The 17,881-nt window shown below is 40.1% G+C and overlaps 1 protein-coding gene across 9 annotated transcripts in view; it reads right to left on the bottom strand.

Moving 5' to 3' along the window:
* LOC103482353 (uncharacterized) overlaps positions 1-16,231 on the bottom strand; it is a 100,630-nt gene extending 84,399 nt beyond the window's left edge. For 2 of the 9 annotated variants that reach the window (XM_017301847.2, XM_008438465.3), the window contains exon 1: positions 15,996-16,219. The gene's annotated coding sequence lies outside the window, so the exon portion shown is untranslated. Of the gene's footprint in view, positions 1-15,995 lie in introns of all 9 variants that reach the window. The other 7 variants (XM_017301851.2, XM_081601303.1, XM_081601304.1 and 4 more) reach the window with 7 other exon arrangements.
* Between the last annotated feature and the right edge of the window lie 1,650 nt (positions 16,232-17,881).

Genomic DNA, 17,881 nt, shown 5'->3' with positions numbered 1-17,881 from the left:
ACTTCCTGCAGGGTGGCTTACCTTCAGCTAGGGAAGCTAGTCTGATGGCTAGACCTAAATACATGACAAGCTGGACCTAAACCCAGAGTACCATAGAGGGAAAGCATAGTATATGTGCAGTCCTGTCTGTCTTATGAAGACGGTTTGGTCATTGAGGTTGTGCTTGACATTATTCCTACTTTTTTCTTTGCTCTTCTTGGGTTCCATCTGAAGGGACACCTGATGAGGGACTTTCAGTCCCAGATCAGTTTCTCTTTCTTTTTATCCCTTACAAAACACTGGAACTGACCGATGGTGTACTTTCTGTTTGCCCAAACAGATAACTACCTTTATGTTCTCTATGACTTTGTAGACTTTGTAGAAAGTCTACAAAGTCACAGACAAATGTTTAGCTGAGACATACCGCGTTTTACACACCTTGATGACGTTTTTTGTGTTTGAGCTTAAAATATTGTTGGATTATAGTGGAACCTCTGCAACCCTTGGTAGAGAATATCTAAAATATTCAAAGAAAATGCATCTTGAGAGGATTAATCACCTTTTATTTTTTTATTTTTCCTGGAGCTGATTGGCTGTACTCTTAAGAGCAGAGCAAAGGAAGATCATGGATGTTAGCGTCTGTGGTAGTGTCAAGATTGCTTCCACTGTGTGGATTAATGGATGTTTTGGTACATTTGTTGTTTGAACTATTAAAATAGGCAGTACCAACTTTTTTTTTAGAGGGGGTCTTAAATATTTCCGATAACTGCGGTCGCTAACGAATACCAGGGAATGAGGTAATTCTGCAGTTAACAACTTAACAAGGGTCAGATGAACTTCAGATGCCTTCTTGCCTTAGCAATGGTTACCTCTAAATAAAAGTGTGCAGTCATCATCTATTTGCATCTAAATGACCTGGCATGGAAGGAAAAACAGCAGTTTTATGAGGTAGTGCTGCCTAGCTCATCACACTTTGAAGGAGAGATGTTTGGTTACAGCAAAGACGCCTCAGAATGTCCAGATCTTTCAATCTTAGATCTTTCAATCCCAGTCAAGGAATTGAAAACACTGGTAGAAATCTCATTGTTAAGCTCAACTTTAGGCCCAAAGTCACTTAGGTTTCATTTTAAAATGTTAGCAACGTCTCTCAAACAGCGCCTTGAGGTTGCCCCAGATTCCACCTGATGATCTTCTCTACTTTGTACATCTAGTTTTCTACAACATGGACGGCCAGAGAAAGATTAAAACAATCAAAACAAGTTCATGTCGTGCAGGTGACGGCAGCAGATCAGTGTTGTTGGTGTCAACTTGTTTTCATGAGGAGGGAGTGAATTTGTGCTCTGAGATTTAAATGCTCCCGATTCTCTCACTACTGTTGTCAATGAATTCGAATCACACATAGTTTTTTTTATTGATTCTTAATCACTACATGAGGCTTACATGTCCTCAGTGTGTTTGTGCACTCTGAGGTGTCCCTGCTGAACTGACCTAGCGCAGATGCTATCAGTAAACTTCCACTGAAACCACACAAACACAGGAGTTTCATTGTGTGACACACTTGCATGATTTCAACATATTTAAACTGATTGAAAATAGGAAAATCTATTCTCACATTTCTACTTCAGGCGTTTTATTCAAATGATCCTGGCTCACCGGCCAAGTGAAGCGAGATCACGCCTAGGCCTTCGGCACATTCCCAGTCTGGGAATTTCACTGGTTAAAGAAAAAAACAAAAACAGGAAGGGGGGTTTACCAGTTGGTAAACTGGTAACTCTGGCTGCATGGAAGCGGTGGAAGGGACATCATCTTGTTCAACGCAGTCGTCCATTCATCTTACCACTGAATAGCAGGGTGTTATCTGCCTTCACAAATGGAGATAACACAATTCTTTGATCATCTGAATGCATATTCATGTAAACATTTCTTCCTCGGCGATGACTTTCAAGTGACACATTTTATCACGGCTTATTTCCTCATTTACAAGCAGATAAGCACCGGTGTACATATTCCCAGACACACCCAAACACACACACACACACACGCACACACACACACACACACATACACACACACGCACACACACATGCATACCCAGGTGTTTGTGTAAGAGGATGGTGGCATGTCCTCAATCAGGCTCTGCGGCTACCAGGAATAAGACGGGTGCGACTTTTTTCAGCATAAATCCATATTAGTCAGTCAATAAAGCAGACTAAGAACTTCAGTCTCAAAAGGGTCTTAATGGGATGTTTTTTTAATTCTATTCTATAAATCTTTAACCACAGTCAAATAAATCAACGTAGGAAATGATGCATCACCAATTATCTTCCTTTGTGAAATGTTTCGAGTCTGAATAAACATCTGATATAAAAGCAAAAGGTCCTGAAAAGCTGAATTATTACAGTAGGTGAGGTGATTAACTCATCCTTAGTCTGTTTTACTTTCCAGTTTGGTGAAGTGTTTCTGACTGGGAACAGAAACACTTCACATTTTCTGTTCTCAGCACGTGTTTCATACAGGAAGATTAATGGTGGTGCACCACCTCCAGCGTCAAGTTTCTGTACAAATAATTGCTGGCTTCTTTGTAATAAATCATGTAAAGCAAATACAAGAATGGTTACAGGTTGATAAGATACTGTTTCTGTAAACACCTAAGAACATTTTTGAAATTGGAGTGATTTTAACAGGACAATTCAAGCCTGAGAGGCCACACGGAGACGGGTTGGACGTGTTCAGAGGAGAGGATGATGCTGAGGCTGGAGCCACCAGGACATGAGCTCCGGCAGCATCACCTGCTTAAACTGACTCCCTTCTTTTCTGCAAGTACAAACTTGATGTCTTTTTTCCAATTCAACCCACATATCTGGTTTCTCTACCTTTAACCGTGGAATCGTTTGTTTACAAAACCTTAAGCGCTCTACATGTTAATAAGAAAGAATAAGCACCACCGCATAGCGGTTTTAAAGCTCGTCTTAAAACCCATCTATTTTACTTGGCTTTCAACTCCAGCAGTATGTTTGTTTTAAACTGTAAGAGTTTTTTTTATTTTTATGTTGTGTTTTAATGTACAGCACTTTGCATCAGCTGTGGTTGTTTTAAAGTGCTTTATAAATAAAGTTGGTATGGTATAAATCCGCTGAGTCACAGATGATTCAATGACGCTGCGCTCCGTTGCATTAGGGCTGATGTCAGACACTGAAAGGCCAAACACACGATGCTCCTAAAAACACACGCAACTACGGCTGCAACTAACCATTATATTAGTAATCAATTATTCTAATGATTAAGTGATCAATCATTAGCTTAATTCAACAGATTCAAAATCTTTTGAATTTGCACAGTCAACGGATTTTACTGTAGAATGTCTTCAGCTTTTTTAAATACAATATTGGAAATACCTTAAAAATTCAAATAAACAAATACTACAATTCCTTTTTTGAATACAAAAGTAAACGTACAACAACATAACATAGCATTCCTTTAATGACTTGGAACCAGGTGAAACTTTGGGAATTTTGGTAATTACGTATCTAAAGGTGTATTTATCTTAAACTAAAGATACGTTTATATCTTGTATCGTTTTGGCTTGATTACTGCTCTGAGCATGTTTTTCAGCAAATGACCTTTGTTGGAATCTAAATACTCCAGTTAAGGATTGATCGATTTCTAAATGAGCTGATTATTTCAATAATCGATTCATCATGATTAATCTGATCAATCATTTCAACCACTCCTGCCAGTCAGAACCTACACCATCATAATTTGAAGAAAAGATCACAGAGTCCAGATGAGTGTAATCAGACTTTTCCTAGAGTGTAATTAAAGATGCTGATGAGTGTGTTAAAGGGGAAGTACCTCTGGGTTTGATTTGCATGGAAACAGGCAGCTTTATTAGAATGAGGGAACACATCTCTGTTAACCTCTCCACATGTATAAATAATGCAGCAGTCATGCGGGCCTGTGAGGGGTTTCCTGTGAAACCAGCAGCTCCCTGGGAAACCCCTGGAGCGCAGTAGGATGGATGTGACTGGAACGCAGAGCTCTGCTTCCCTAATCAGGTGATGTGAAATCAGGACGACCTCGAAAACCTATCAGCAAGTCAACAGGAGAGGAGAACAACGGGCTACTGGGTAATGTTCTGATTGGGGACAGAAAAAGGTTGAATTGAGTTGAAATGAGAGCATTTGGTGGGTTTAGAAGGGGAAATAATTATGGATTTTTTAATGAGGTGGTTCAATAGTTTTCTAAATCAGCGTCCAAAGTCGGCCCTCCAGCAAATTACGCTGATGCAAATTTATACGTTTTGTAGTTGTTTTTTTTTTGTGTTTTTTTTTAAATATCAGTTTAACAATAAAAATTAGATGTCAACTCTGATTGAAAATGTTTGGTACAATCCAAAACGTTTTTTCTTTAATTAGCCGTGTGTTTTGGCTTTTATTTTAATTTCTAAATAAGCAGAGCTGCAAACATTTTTATTAATTTTTTTTTTAACACAAAAACAAACTTGAGTACATCCACCCATTAAATATGGCTGACATATGGCACAGGTTTTTGAAGGTACTTCTGGTTCTTGTTGCTGGGAATAAATGTAACATTTTTCAAGACAACAAAATAGAAAATATTTGACTTTGTAAGTTAGTAAATGGTACGCCTTTTCTTTTATCAAGACATAAATTGGAGTGTCGCTACATTAATTTCCTTGTCATATTGTGTTATTAGTGAGATTTTAAAATAAAGTCAGAGGAAGCACAGAGCCGTAAAAAGTTGCTAAGAAATTAAGAAAATACAATTTGTACGTTCAAAGAGAGGTTGAGACATCTCAGCAGATTATTCAGGCATCAGAGCATGTCAAGTTATTTTACTGCACTGCAAATCCACTTATATATGAACCATAACCACCAAATACTTTTTTTTAATTCAAGTGTGTAGTTTGCCCTTCAAGTGTATTTCCCACCGACTTGAATAATAACACTTGAAGTGTTTGCTCAGCGCACAGAAGGAAACACAAGTACTTCAGATTGTGCATTATAACAAAATCCATCTATAGCAACTCAGATTAGTAAAGAGGCGTGTTTGATGCTGGATTGTACCCTGATGGAGCCCACAGAGGGGGCCCGGTCCAGAGGGCCCGGTCCAGTCAAAGAGCCAGTGTTTACTGTCTGACCAGGAGGCTGCATGGTGTAACAGAATTACTCAAGCCTCTCAGGACTTGATGTTTTTATAATTCAGCACTTGTTGGAGCCCATTAGAGGTTGAGAGAGACAGGTAGTGTTGCCCATACTCTACACTGTGCCCCTCTCTCTCACACACACACACACAAACACACACACACACACACTGAACATCAACATGAATGGACTCCCTGTACGTCCTTGTTTTCTCGCCTACACACACACTGAGCATTTCTTTGCCCTATTGTTGCAGATGTGAGGCTTTACACATTGCGATGGAATGCAAAGCAGCACAGACACACACTCACATACACACACACACACACACACACACTGAGGTCAAACTCTAATCCCAAAACAGACAATAGTAGTGGACACACTCTTGCATGGTGAACACAGCAGTCTGGTCTGCCGCAACAACACCAAATTCCACACGAAAAAAATATTTGGAGTTGAAACACCACAGATCCATGATGCATGAACACTGCTCCCTTCAGTGTGTGATAAATAACTAAATGGGTTCTGGCTAAAGGGCATGCATTATACATGATGCAAAGAGCAGTGATTGATTAGGAGAAGACTGCTTTTAGAGCTAATGCTAATGCTAGTAGAGATCTTCAACCAGGTGGATCTGCATTAGCGAACCAAAGTCCCAGCCTTTGTAAAATTCCCCTTAAAGTCATCTGATCGTTGTGTTTTTATAGAAGATATAAGATTCAACTGACAGATATGAATCCAAAGGCTTTGCAAGATTATGTTTTCAGTGAATGCGAGGGAATAAAAAAGGCAAAGCATGCATTACAAAGGACTGAGCGATAACAGAGAGCTGACGGTGGAAGGTTCACTCCCTTCAGTCTTGCTTTCATCACAGACATGTCTGAACTGTGACTGACCCCTCCACCCACTCTTTCTCTGACCAGAAATGTTTAGCCTGCAAACATCCAGAATGGATTTCTTTTTTATTAAATAGCTCAACTTTCTAAAAAGACATCAAACTATTGATAGTAAACCCTTAAGCTAATTTTATACCAACAGACATGCCACACATTTTAACTACAAATTCTTTATTCATACTGAAACGAGAAGGATCTCTGGTAGCAGTAAGTCTTGCAACAAATCTGAAGAAGCCTCTGACTGAAGATTGTTGCTATGCTAATCCACCTCACTTGCTTTTGCCGCTCCTTAAATCTATCTGGCCGTGTGGTTTAGAAAGTTACTTTTGCATATACTTTATTTGAGCTTTGGGGATGCTAATCATTTGCCAATACAAAATGACAATTAAAAAAATCGTTGCCATGGTTATACTTCCTAATAATTGTCCGGCAGGAAAGTGGAAAGAGCATAAGTCCTTCTAGCTGCACAGGATCTAAAACCAGAGGGAATAACATACCAATATAAACATACATATGAACTAAAGTCTTCAAAAATCACAAATCCTAACAGAGATCCTCCAACAAGGATTCTGCAGTCATTAGATATGGCTTCCTTTAGTTTCTAAATTGGTCAATGACATCATGGTACCAATAAAAAAAGACCACAGCTCCAACAGAGACATGCATATTCTACTGCTGAAGGGTGCATTTGATTTATTAATTGGGGACATTGAACTGTGGTGTGTTAATGATTCATAACGACCAGCAGCATCATAATAAAGACCACATGTACGTCTGTGAAGCAGATCTCTGTCAGGAAAAGCTGTAGACACTTCTGCTTCTTCAAAACAAGATTTCTATTCGATTCTTTCAGAAACTGGACTATTTCTACAAGTTTCCTTTGAACACAACTGCAGATTTCTGCTTTAGTACAGTAACTATTCTACCTTGTTTGTTTCAAATCAGCTGTTTGTATTTTGAAGTGAACAGTCTGAAGGGGATAAATGTTTGTGAGTTCTAATAAAGGAGAAAGATTTAGCAGTCATAGCAGAAACGCAGGTTTCAGCAGAAACCTGTTATAGGTAGTAGACCAACTGCAGGATGGTAATGTCAATCATAAAAGAATTTGGATAAATGACTCCGTACAGTTCACAGATATTTCTTTGGAACATAACTGCAAATTATTTATGGAAAGAATGCCTATTAGCTTATTTTTTTCATACAGCATACCTAAAATATTCAAAGAAAATGCACCTTAAGAAACTGAAATATAATAATAATAATAATAATAATAATCAATTTAATTTGTACCGCACTTTTCATTAGAAAAAATCTCAAAGTGCTACACAGTGCAACTAAAATTGTAGATAAAATCCCACATCATAAAAATCATGTGGAGGCAGAATAGGCTTGCTTAAATAAAAGTCTTTAAGCCTCTTCTAAAGTCAACCAGTGGTTGTGGAGCTCTCAAATAATCTGGGAGAGAGGTCCAGAGACGGGGGGCAGCCACAGCGAATGTCTGATCTCCCATGGTCCTTAATCTGGATCGAGGAAGGTGGAGGAAGTTGCAGTCTTGTGATCGTAGAGATCTGGTGGATGAATGTGGAATGAGAAGGTCCTTCAGATAATCCAGTGAAGTTCTGTTTAAACATTGATGGGTAATGAGAGCAATTTTGTACTGAATTCTGTAGGTGACAGGAAGCCAATGAAGGTCATGCAGAATCGGTGTAATATGAGCAGATTTACGGGCCCTCAATAGAATCCTAGCTGCGCTGTTTTGAATGTATTGAAGCTTCTGAAGATGTTTTTTATGGATTCCAATGAACAGAGAGTTGCAGTAGTCGAGCCTGGAGGAGACAAAGGCATGGACGAGAGTCTCGGCATCAGAGAAAGAGAGATGGACGAATTTTGGAGATATTACGAAGATGAAAGAAACAGGTTTTAAATAGATGCTTAATGTGATTTTCAAATGTAAGATGAGAATCCATTCTAACTCCAAGATTTGTAACTGTGGTGGAAAGGGGGATGTCTTGTCCAGAAAAGAAAATAGTCGTCAAAGTTGAAGATTGAACTGAGGTGAGGTGTTCCGATCAACATGGCCTCAGTTTTGGAGCAGTTTAACTGAAGAAAGTTCTGATTCATCCACATCCTTATGTCTTCCAGGCAAGTGGTGAAGGCAGTGAGTGAAAATGGTGATGATGATGCTCCAGTTCTAATGTAAAGTTGTATATCGTCGGCATAGCAGTGGAAGGAGATGTTGTGCCAATTAATGATTTGACCCAAAGGCAGCATGTAGAGGGAAAATAGCAGGGGTCCCAGGACTGACCCTGACCCTTGTGGAACACCACAAGGGTCAGTCATATGTTGGTGTAATGCTACTTAACACAATATTGCAAAGCAGCAAATCCAGGACTGCCCTTTTTCCCCTTGGTACTGATTGGCTGTATTCCAAAGAGTGGAGACATGAGACACCCTCTGCAGCAGTGGTTCCACTGTGTTAAAGGACATCCAGGTATACGAGGTATTTAATATAAAAATAAGCACTTCCAGGTGTTTTTAAGTGAGGTTATCAAGTATTTGTGGATTTTGGCTATTCGTGAACAGATGTGAAAGTTTTTTTTTTTATATGATCTATCTGTTGATCATATACCTACCTATACATCTCTGTGTGTGACGTCCAGCTGCCTGCCTGGTGTGTAATTCCCTGCAGGCTGATTGGCTGCGGTAAAGCCTGGCTGCTGACACACACACAGGTCCAGCTGCTGCTGCTGCTGCTGCCACAGGGGATTACAGCTGATGGTTCACTCTGTACCGACCCATCCTTCCGCTCCGCATCCCTCCATCATTTCATTGACAATCACAATTCAATCAGCTGCTGACATCAAATCTCACTCTCAACTCCCCCCATCCACCGAATGCAAACACATCAAGTGTTTACCTATCAACACCACGCACATTAAGGAGAGGGTCAGGCATATTCAGAGAACTGACCAAATAATGAGGTTACTTCATAGGCAACATACTTAAAGGCAGTCTTTAGCTTGGTTGTCGAAATAACAGATATTTTGATGTAATAGATACTAGAAAAATAAATTATTCAAAGACTTATTTGTGTCAAAATCGTTACAAACAGACCATTCACTAGAGATGGGTCAGACAACACCGATGTGTTAGCACCATACCTGTCAAGTTTCCCATTTTGGCCGAGAAACGATTGTTTTTACTCCTCTTCTTTTCCTCCGTGTTCCCATATCATTATTTTCCCTTAAATATCCCGTACTGTACCACCCGCTCTCACGTCAGCTCTGTTGCTCTCTCCCTTCCCGCTCTTATGGTAGTATTTTTTTACCCTCTCTTTCATTAGCCCACCAACACCTTTTATGTCTCAAGCAGAATTGCACAGGCAGGCAAAGGTCAGGATAGATTTGCCCTAATTAAGGAGGTTAAAATATTGTCCTATTGTAATCAATATTTTTGTTTTTAACTAAAAACTAGAAAGAACCTATGCCTTTAAAAAAATTCTATTTTTCTTTGTACTGGCAGTTTTAAGTCTTTGTTTTGTAACAACCCTACTCCTGACATTAATAAATTACTTTATTTTACGTCTCACACTCGTACTCATATAAAAAACAGTAAGCGCATTCTGAAGACTCCACTTATGTTTGACAGTCAATATGAGTGTCAAAGGTCAGACGGTCTGTCAGAAGGTAAAGAGACGCCACACATCAGATAACGGTCGTGTTTGTTAAAGTGGGGGATTCTCCAAGCAACTGCTCCTCTAATTGTGTTTCCAACATCTTACGGCTTCCAGCCTGACGACAGGATCAGTAGTGATCAACTATTGGCTGAAAGCACAGAAGTGAAACCAGACCAAGTGATCAGTGAACCATGTCTCCTTATTGAAGAAAATGAGGGTAGCATGTCTTTCTGTCGCCTTTAAAATGTTCAAAAACTTTCTCAAACCTTTTTTCAGCAAGCTTTCTGGGTTTTTTTTTATAGCTTTGTTATGGAAATATGTGGACATTTTTGTGTAAAACTGGTAAAACAGAAAATCAGCACCAGAGCCTCATGTAATTAGATCAGTTCCCCTCCCAGCTGATTGGAAGGGACATGGTGAGAAACCAAACTCTACTCCTCCTCAATCTATCGACATGGACTGAACCAACACGTGGTCCACTACGCAGCTCTGACAGGGAAACTACAGACTAAACGCTTTTAATACCGGTTGTATAAAGCATAACTATGGAAAGTTGAGTAGAAGGAAAAAAAGTTGGCACACAAACACATCCGGAATATGGTTTAACAACTCTTGCACTCTTTGTTTTAACCCATGTCTCAATCATTTTCTATACTCCTGCGCCATTTCTGTGTTTTGAACTTATCACTCCAGAAACCCACAGAGATACTAAAAACAACAAAAACAGCTTCATAATTTAGCTAACTTAATGTAAACAGCGACATTTCTTCTGCTGTTTGAGTGTCACTCCAAAGATCCCAGTAAAGGAACATGAGCGGTCACACCGGAGCTATTTGCCACATCGCTGCTGCATGCTGACCAGCTCCGGTCAGATACGCCGTTCCTGGGCCGAGCTCCGGCCCACACAGCCTCTCTAATTAAATGACAGTCAATGAGCTCCAATCAAACTGGACCCAGTTCATCACCAGTGACAAGACTGAGAGGCCTGGATAGATAACAAACCCGCAGTGGACTTCCTGAAGTCCAAAAGTTATTTTTTCTCAATTGTCCAAATACTGATGGTTTAACAGGACATTTCTAAGTGCATAATAATACTGTACCTTGTAACTGCTGCACTGTTTGCAGTTTTCTGCATAACATCGGCGATCGGTCAGAAAGCTGCAATCGGTGCAGCCCTACTAATATCCAAACGAGCACACTGCAGAACAACTGAGCAGCAAACAAACAGGTGTTATCTGCTTTAGGTTTCTGAGTCGTTCGTAGGGATTCTGATTCTGCTGATTCAGCGAGGAGGAGAGCTGACCTCGTCAGACTGAGCTGCCCTCTGAGGAACTAATCAATGGTGGATATCCTGAGCTTCCCCGTTCCTAGACAGAGGCCAGGAGGAACCTCCTGCTGTCCTTGAAGGAAGCATCCTGCTGCAGTGAGGACGACCCTGAAAGCAGCATGAACCTGCAGACGACAGGAAGCCTGCGAACTTAAGGAGGGTGGGGTTACCTCAGGTCAGTACATCGACATTCCACAGCCGGGGAACAATTCAGAATCTCTCTAAAGTAACTCTGGGAACCTTATTATTTGTTTAAATACTTCCTCACTCCTTTCCTCAGTAGACTCCCCTTCCTACCAGTCTTACTTCCCTCCTGAAGACTCAGTTTTATGAACCTCACAACCAGTTGCTGTGCTCCAGAAAATATTTTCATCCAGAAATCTGTCTTAGGTTTTAAACTCTTATAACCCCTCTCCTGACAGAACGCATGGACTAAACACCATCTTTTTTTTTTCATTTAACAAAAGGAAAAAAAAATTCTTTTTGTTACAGTTCCTCTGTGGGTCGTCTTCCCACTATGAACTACCACAGTTCCCAGTGTGAAAAACAACAGACGTACAGAAATGTAAACATGGAAGAACTCTCCTTCCATCTGGTCCTGACACTGACTGCCTCTTAGCTTTAGCTTCTATACATTATTAGTTTAGTAAAAATAACTATCCTCATGATGAAACATTTTTCTAAGTTATACGGTTACTTTATTTTTTCAGCCTGATCAGGACCAGATGACACTGGATTTTCTTTTGATGCGATAAATCATAAAAGCGGGAACACAAGTCGGATGAAGACCAACAAATCTTAACCAAAGACGTGATGTCTGTATCTTAACATCCTTCCCTTTAAAGCCTTTTTCATTTATTTCTCTGGACTTCCTGGAAGAGAACACCAAGTCCGTCCTGGGCTGCTTACTAAAAAACAGATAAAAAAAAAAAAAAGAACATTAATAAATCCACCGAAAGCAGGAAGTAGATGGAAATACAATTGCTATACTGATGTAAGTCTGATTTAACAAACTGATTTTTTATGCCACACAGCGAGTCCTAAATCCAAGTAAAACTTTAACTAAGATTTGGCGGGGGGTCAAATGTCAGCTTTTATTCCAGTGAGTAACACAGTAACAGAGCTGGGTCCACTCAGTTTCACACTGAACTCTTTTCTTTGAACGCTTTCTGTGTGGATTTTTTTTATCCATTTCTGGACTTCTCTTATTTTACGACATCCAAAAAGCTGCCAGTTCTTCGGTACGGGAGGCCGAGTGTGTGAACCCAAGCCAGAGCGCTTCTCAGGAATTAGGAAACCAGTTCACCATGACAACGAGCCGCGACAAGCCCACAGGCTCATTACTCCCCAACACAAAGACTAGCATTAAGGCTCCGGTAATTTGTCCCATTAAGGATGAGCCATTCATCTCTGCAGTGTAAGCCGCTGGCACACGTGCACGCAGGTGTTACCATGGTGACACCTGCGGACTGAATGTGGGTGAACTGGTTCTCCTGATCTGGTTTAGCTTCACACAATGGTTGATATTCTAGGAATTTCCAAATTTTTATATATATTTTTTTTTCATCCACATTTGTTTGGGATCCAAATTCACCAATAAGTCACACTAGGCAAAGAAGCGACCTTTGACCGGTGCATGTATTTTTGCCTTTATTTATGGCTTGCAAAAAGAAGTATCAAACTCCTGGCCTGTTTGAAGATTAACTCGATTTGGCATGGATGTGGGCGTGTTGTGCCTTATCGGGAGGCCTTATGCAAAGCCAGGCTTTCTTTAACTAGGACACTGACAGGAAAACTTCGGAGTCTGACTTTGCATGTTGCATTGGTCATGGCCACGCAGAGCAGTTTCCATAGAAGCCAAAATAATAACCACAGCAGGTGTTTGGTTGGTGATGGCAGCAGTGTGAGTCGGGAACGGTGACTCATAAAGAATCAAACAGCAGAAAAAATAAACAAAATAAAAACTGAATTGTTCTGTAAATATCCCACATAACTTGTGGATTCTGTTAAAAGTATTCAAACCAGTTGAAGTGGGTTGAATTTTATCACATTTAAGTGGAGTTTATTAGGATTGGATGTGATTTTCCAACATGAACCAGGGTAGAAACTGAAGCGGAGTTAAAAGGATTCACAGAATATTTCCATCAGCCAGCATCTCAAAGCGTCCCCATATCATGATGCATCCAACACCATGTGTTACTGAGACTAATACAACATTTATGTAGATTCATCAGACGAGTTAAATATTTCAAGCCTTTATCTTAATGTCATTTTGATGGTTTGTTGCTTTTTTTTAATAATGAAAAAAAAAACTCTTTGTCTCAGACAGAAGTAAAAATGTTCAATATTGGGTCCTCAAGGTGTCACACTAATTGGCTCATTCACTGAAAAATACTTCCAACTCGAAATAAAAAGTTAGGTGGAAAGTGTGGTAGGAAAACCTGCAGCTTAAGCAGGGAAAACCATCAAGTCAAATCCATTCAGAAATTTGGTGGAGCTTCACAAGGAGTAGGAACATCAAGAGCTACTTTGGCCCTGGTGAATCCTGCAAAAACTTCAAGGGGTGTGAATATTTTTTTAAAAATGCTATGCATATACACACAATGCATTTAAATATTTTCCAGGAATTTTCTCAACTTGCCAAAAGGCAAAGTTCTGATCTTTCCAATCCAACATGAAAACATTGACCCTGGGTTTTGATGCTGCTGCAGCTTGTTTTCTTCAGCGTTCATCAACGGCAGTACAATCCTGATACTGATGGGCATCCCTTTCAAAACAGGAGCAGTGACAACCCGGGACAAACGGGTTTAATCCAAGCTGCTTCTTTTCCACTTTCAGTTTGGATTTCATACAAACACTCTGCTGCTGCTCACTGGTAACTCTGGGGTTTGTCACCGACGGAAGTCCAGCCAGGCCTAAAAAACTGATTGCTGCGGTTGAGTTGCATTAGTGCGAGCATCAAAGTGATTTAGGGATGTGACTGGACCGGGTCCATAATGAATTCCCAGCCTCACATCAGTCCCACCTCTTATTTCCTCAGCTGTAATCTGGCTGCTGGAGGATTGGGGGAGTAATCTGGATGGCAGGGAGGAGAGGGAGGGCAATCCTCTCTGCTGTAATTCCTCTTTAGATCAATTTCTTTAGATGAGTGCAGCGGTGCCGTCCCGCAGGTGGAAACTAACCAGTTTTAAGCTGGGCAGAACTAAGGTCTAACAGCTAGATAACTAGCAAAATAAAGAGAAACCATGAGACTAAGAGAAATGAAGTTACAATGGCTTTTTGAAAAAAAAATGTTATGTCCAAACAATGAGAATACATTTTGCTTTTCAGTCGATCCACCCTTTCCATGTTTTTGTTTGGCTAACTCGCTGTAGTTCCTTTTCCACACAGTAGGAGTCACCACTGAGTAGAGATTACCACTCCATGCAGAAGAAGACTGTCACAGGAGCTCATTCAAAAGAAAGAATGTTCAGTTCATTCGTCAGAATGAACTGAATTTGACCCGTTCAAATATATGTGAAAGTTGACTCATTTAGGCCTCGCCCACACAACATTTTTTTCTAAAACATTTTCAAAACCACTCGTGTCCACACGGGGGTGTTCCCAGAAATATTTTAATCAACACAGAAATGCAATATGCCCCAAAATGCTTTTTTTAACTCCACCCCCAGAGCTGCAAGTGACGCTAAACATGGAGTGTAGGATGCGCACATAAAACGACCACATGAGGTTAGCAGTAAACGCGACAAAAAACAAGAATGGCGAACAAAGACAAAAGTGCAAAGTCAACGTTTTTCTTCATGTCATGTTGGACTAATGAGGTTCTGTATCGCAATTATGAACATGGAATCCGCCATTGTTGTTTTTATGTACAACATGTCTGATGCATTTGGGGTTATAAGTTAAGACTAGTAGACAGCATTTTTCGCTACATGAATACAATATTTTTTTTTATGTTTTGGACATATTTATTCATGCATTCAGTTAATCGGTTAATATTAAGATCTTGAAACCCCTAAATTGGCACAAGTGTGAAAAGGACAATGCATAAACTCGTCAAACCAGCACTTATTTATTCTACATCAATCACAGATGTTTTGAAACAGTTTTTGATTTGTGAAATATCTGCTCTGTATGTGGTAAAGTTTTCTGAAATATTAACGGAATATCAACATCACTCATTATAAGACACATTCTTTCTACTTAGTAAAATGTCAATAATTAGAGTAATACAACGAGTTTCTATTGTTTTGTTTGTGGGTATGTACATGGTGAGTTGAAGGAGGAGGAGCTTGCCCACGGCGCCATTCATGCAGGAACCGCTACTGGTGTGGCACAAAAAGCTGCCAATGATTACAGTTCAGACAATAGTGAATGCATCTCTTCAGTCACCACAGCACAAACTACAGAACGCACGTGGAACTACTGTATCTGTTTAGCAACGCCACATCACGCAAACTTTCACTTTTAATGTCAGAATTGCTCCTCACAGAGTGTAAAGAATCGACTGTTTTTACAGACTGGCTACTAACTTGCACAACTTTGCTTCGTAGTCTAACTTCACTTTGCCGCTTCTACTGAAGTCGGGAATTTCGGCCAACGTGCCTCTCTATCCAGAGAGAGAGGAAGAAAAACCGTGAAGACCATCAGAAGCGACACTTTTACAAAAAAAAGTCACCTAGCTAGGCGGGGCTCGCCCTCTGCTTCAGCATCTTTGTTCAGCGCCTGTCAGAAAGTAAAAGTTTCCGTGCAGCACCCGAATGCAGCACTAACCTACACCCATCCACAGCCGCTGTGATGCACGCTGTGAGATCACACAGCACAAAATCACCGTCATTTCACTGCTGCAAACAGTCCGGCTGTCCGCGCGAGATCTTCCCACTCCGCGCCAACGGCGCGTGCTCACAGGCACGAAGAGAAAAGACTAGTTTGTATATTTGAGTCGGACTCACCGTTAGTTGTCTGTTTTCTGACAGCTTTGTTAGGAAGTCTCCAAGCGTCGCTGTCACAGCTAACGATCCGCCCACCCCGGAGAGAGCACACATACTGCAGGCCCGCAGACTCAGCCCGCCCCGCCCCGGAAACGCTACGCCTCCAATCACAAACCCGTACACTGAATGGCTCCGGTTTTGTCCAATCACTTCCCAATTCAGCTCTGAGTGACCACACTCCTGTCCAGCCACAGCTGCTGAGTCCGAGGTCATCTCTTCCTTCTTGCCAAATGGACTTTTGACAGACACCGTTCGCGAACAATGAAGAACTTTGACTCCTTTTACGGGACGGTGCCTGTCCAATTGCCGGGAGGAACGCCTTTGGAAGCGGCCGCTGCCCTAGAACACGCCCTAAGCCCGCCTTGACACAGGAATGTCAACCGGGTTGAAGGGAATTACATCTAGCGCAGTAAACAGAGACAATATTGTACCTCACTGCTGAATGGCGGAAACTTAAAGGCTTTCCTGTTTTCAGCTCGCTGTGAAACCAAGTTATTTGTTTCATGGAACAAAGCATCAAATAAAACCAGCGGAGTTCCTCTTTTTATTATATGGATTCAATGCAGTTACTTTCTTATTCTAGACAGCAAGTCTGAGGTTAACTGAAAATGTGTCTGGCTATTTGTCAGGCCAATGCTGCCAAAGTTCTGATACTTAAATAAAGACATAGAAGTTGGAGAAAGTGAAGAAGATTGGCCGATTTTGAAGTTATTGTATACTGACATCTAGTGGTGAGAATGGTAAACATCAGTATTTCAGGATGAGACAGCATATTTCGCTTGTCTGTGGTAGCTGACTCATTTAATAGATCTGTATGGCCGAGTTAAAAATGTAACGAAACAACTTCAAGAAATAAGTAGCAGCTGGGAGACATTTTAATAACTCAGCGTCACAATATGATGGTGATTAATGATGAGTTGAGACCATATGATTTTGCCTTTTGTTTGGTAATCTTTGATATCACATTTTGTTTGACTATCTGACTTGCAAAGCTGAAATGCTTTTTCGCGCCACTCTGTGTGAATTAATAAGATGTGGGTTTTTACATTGCAAAATAATTTTAGTAAACTTCTCTTTTTCATGTCAGTGCCTCTCAATTCTTTTTAGTTTGCAACCAGATTTACCGGTAGAATCATTATTTGTCTAGTGAAAAAGAAACCTAAGATTACTCATTTTTTAATAGACAAAGTACTATTTGTCCAGATTAAGGACTCTTCTAGTATTTTGTTTCCAGATTTCTAGATTCATGCTTTAAGGTACAGATTTCTTTATTATATCAGACAGTCGGCCTTCTATGTCTAATCATCTTTTTCAACTAGTTCAACATAATGAGGCAAGAACATTATGAACAAAAACATCAATTTATGAAGGGGTATAAATTAGATTGGTGCTACTGTAAAGTCCTTTGATACTATGAAAAGAATGGAACCAATTTTTTAAGAGTGTTACAGAACTCTCTAACTAACCTTTAATTACATTTTCTGAAAGGGGCAAAGAAATCTGTTAGATTTAACCAAAAGATTAGAATTGTTAAACATTTTTAACATTTGTTAATGTTTCAAAGGTAAGCAATTTTCAACTTTCGAAACTCAGAAATGTTCATGTTTTTTTGTTGTTTTTTTTTAGAATATTTCTGAGTTTAATCTGAAAAATGAGGTTTTTTCTAGCAAATGTTCAAACTAAGAATTTCCCCCGTCTTCTCTAGAAATGTTAAGATATTTGGTGGATTTTACTTTTCCTTCTTTCATTTTTTTAAAAATCTACAATAGCCCTAACACTCTGTCATATGATCTACATGCATCCGTTGTCTACTCTACGCCATCTTGCTGTGGGGCGGTACCATCTCC

This window comes from Poecilia reticulata, chromosome 20, assembly GCF_904066995.2.
Source record: "Poecilia reticulata chromosome 20, P_reticulata-male-v2, whole genome shotgun sequence".
In the NCBI taxonomy this organism is placed as follows: Eukaryota; Metazoa; Chordata; class Actinopteri; order Cyprinodontiformes; family Poeciliidae; genus Poecilia; species Poecilia reticulata.
This window is presented reverse-complemented; position numbering and strand designations above follow the sequence as displayed.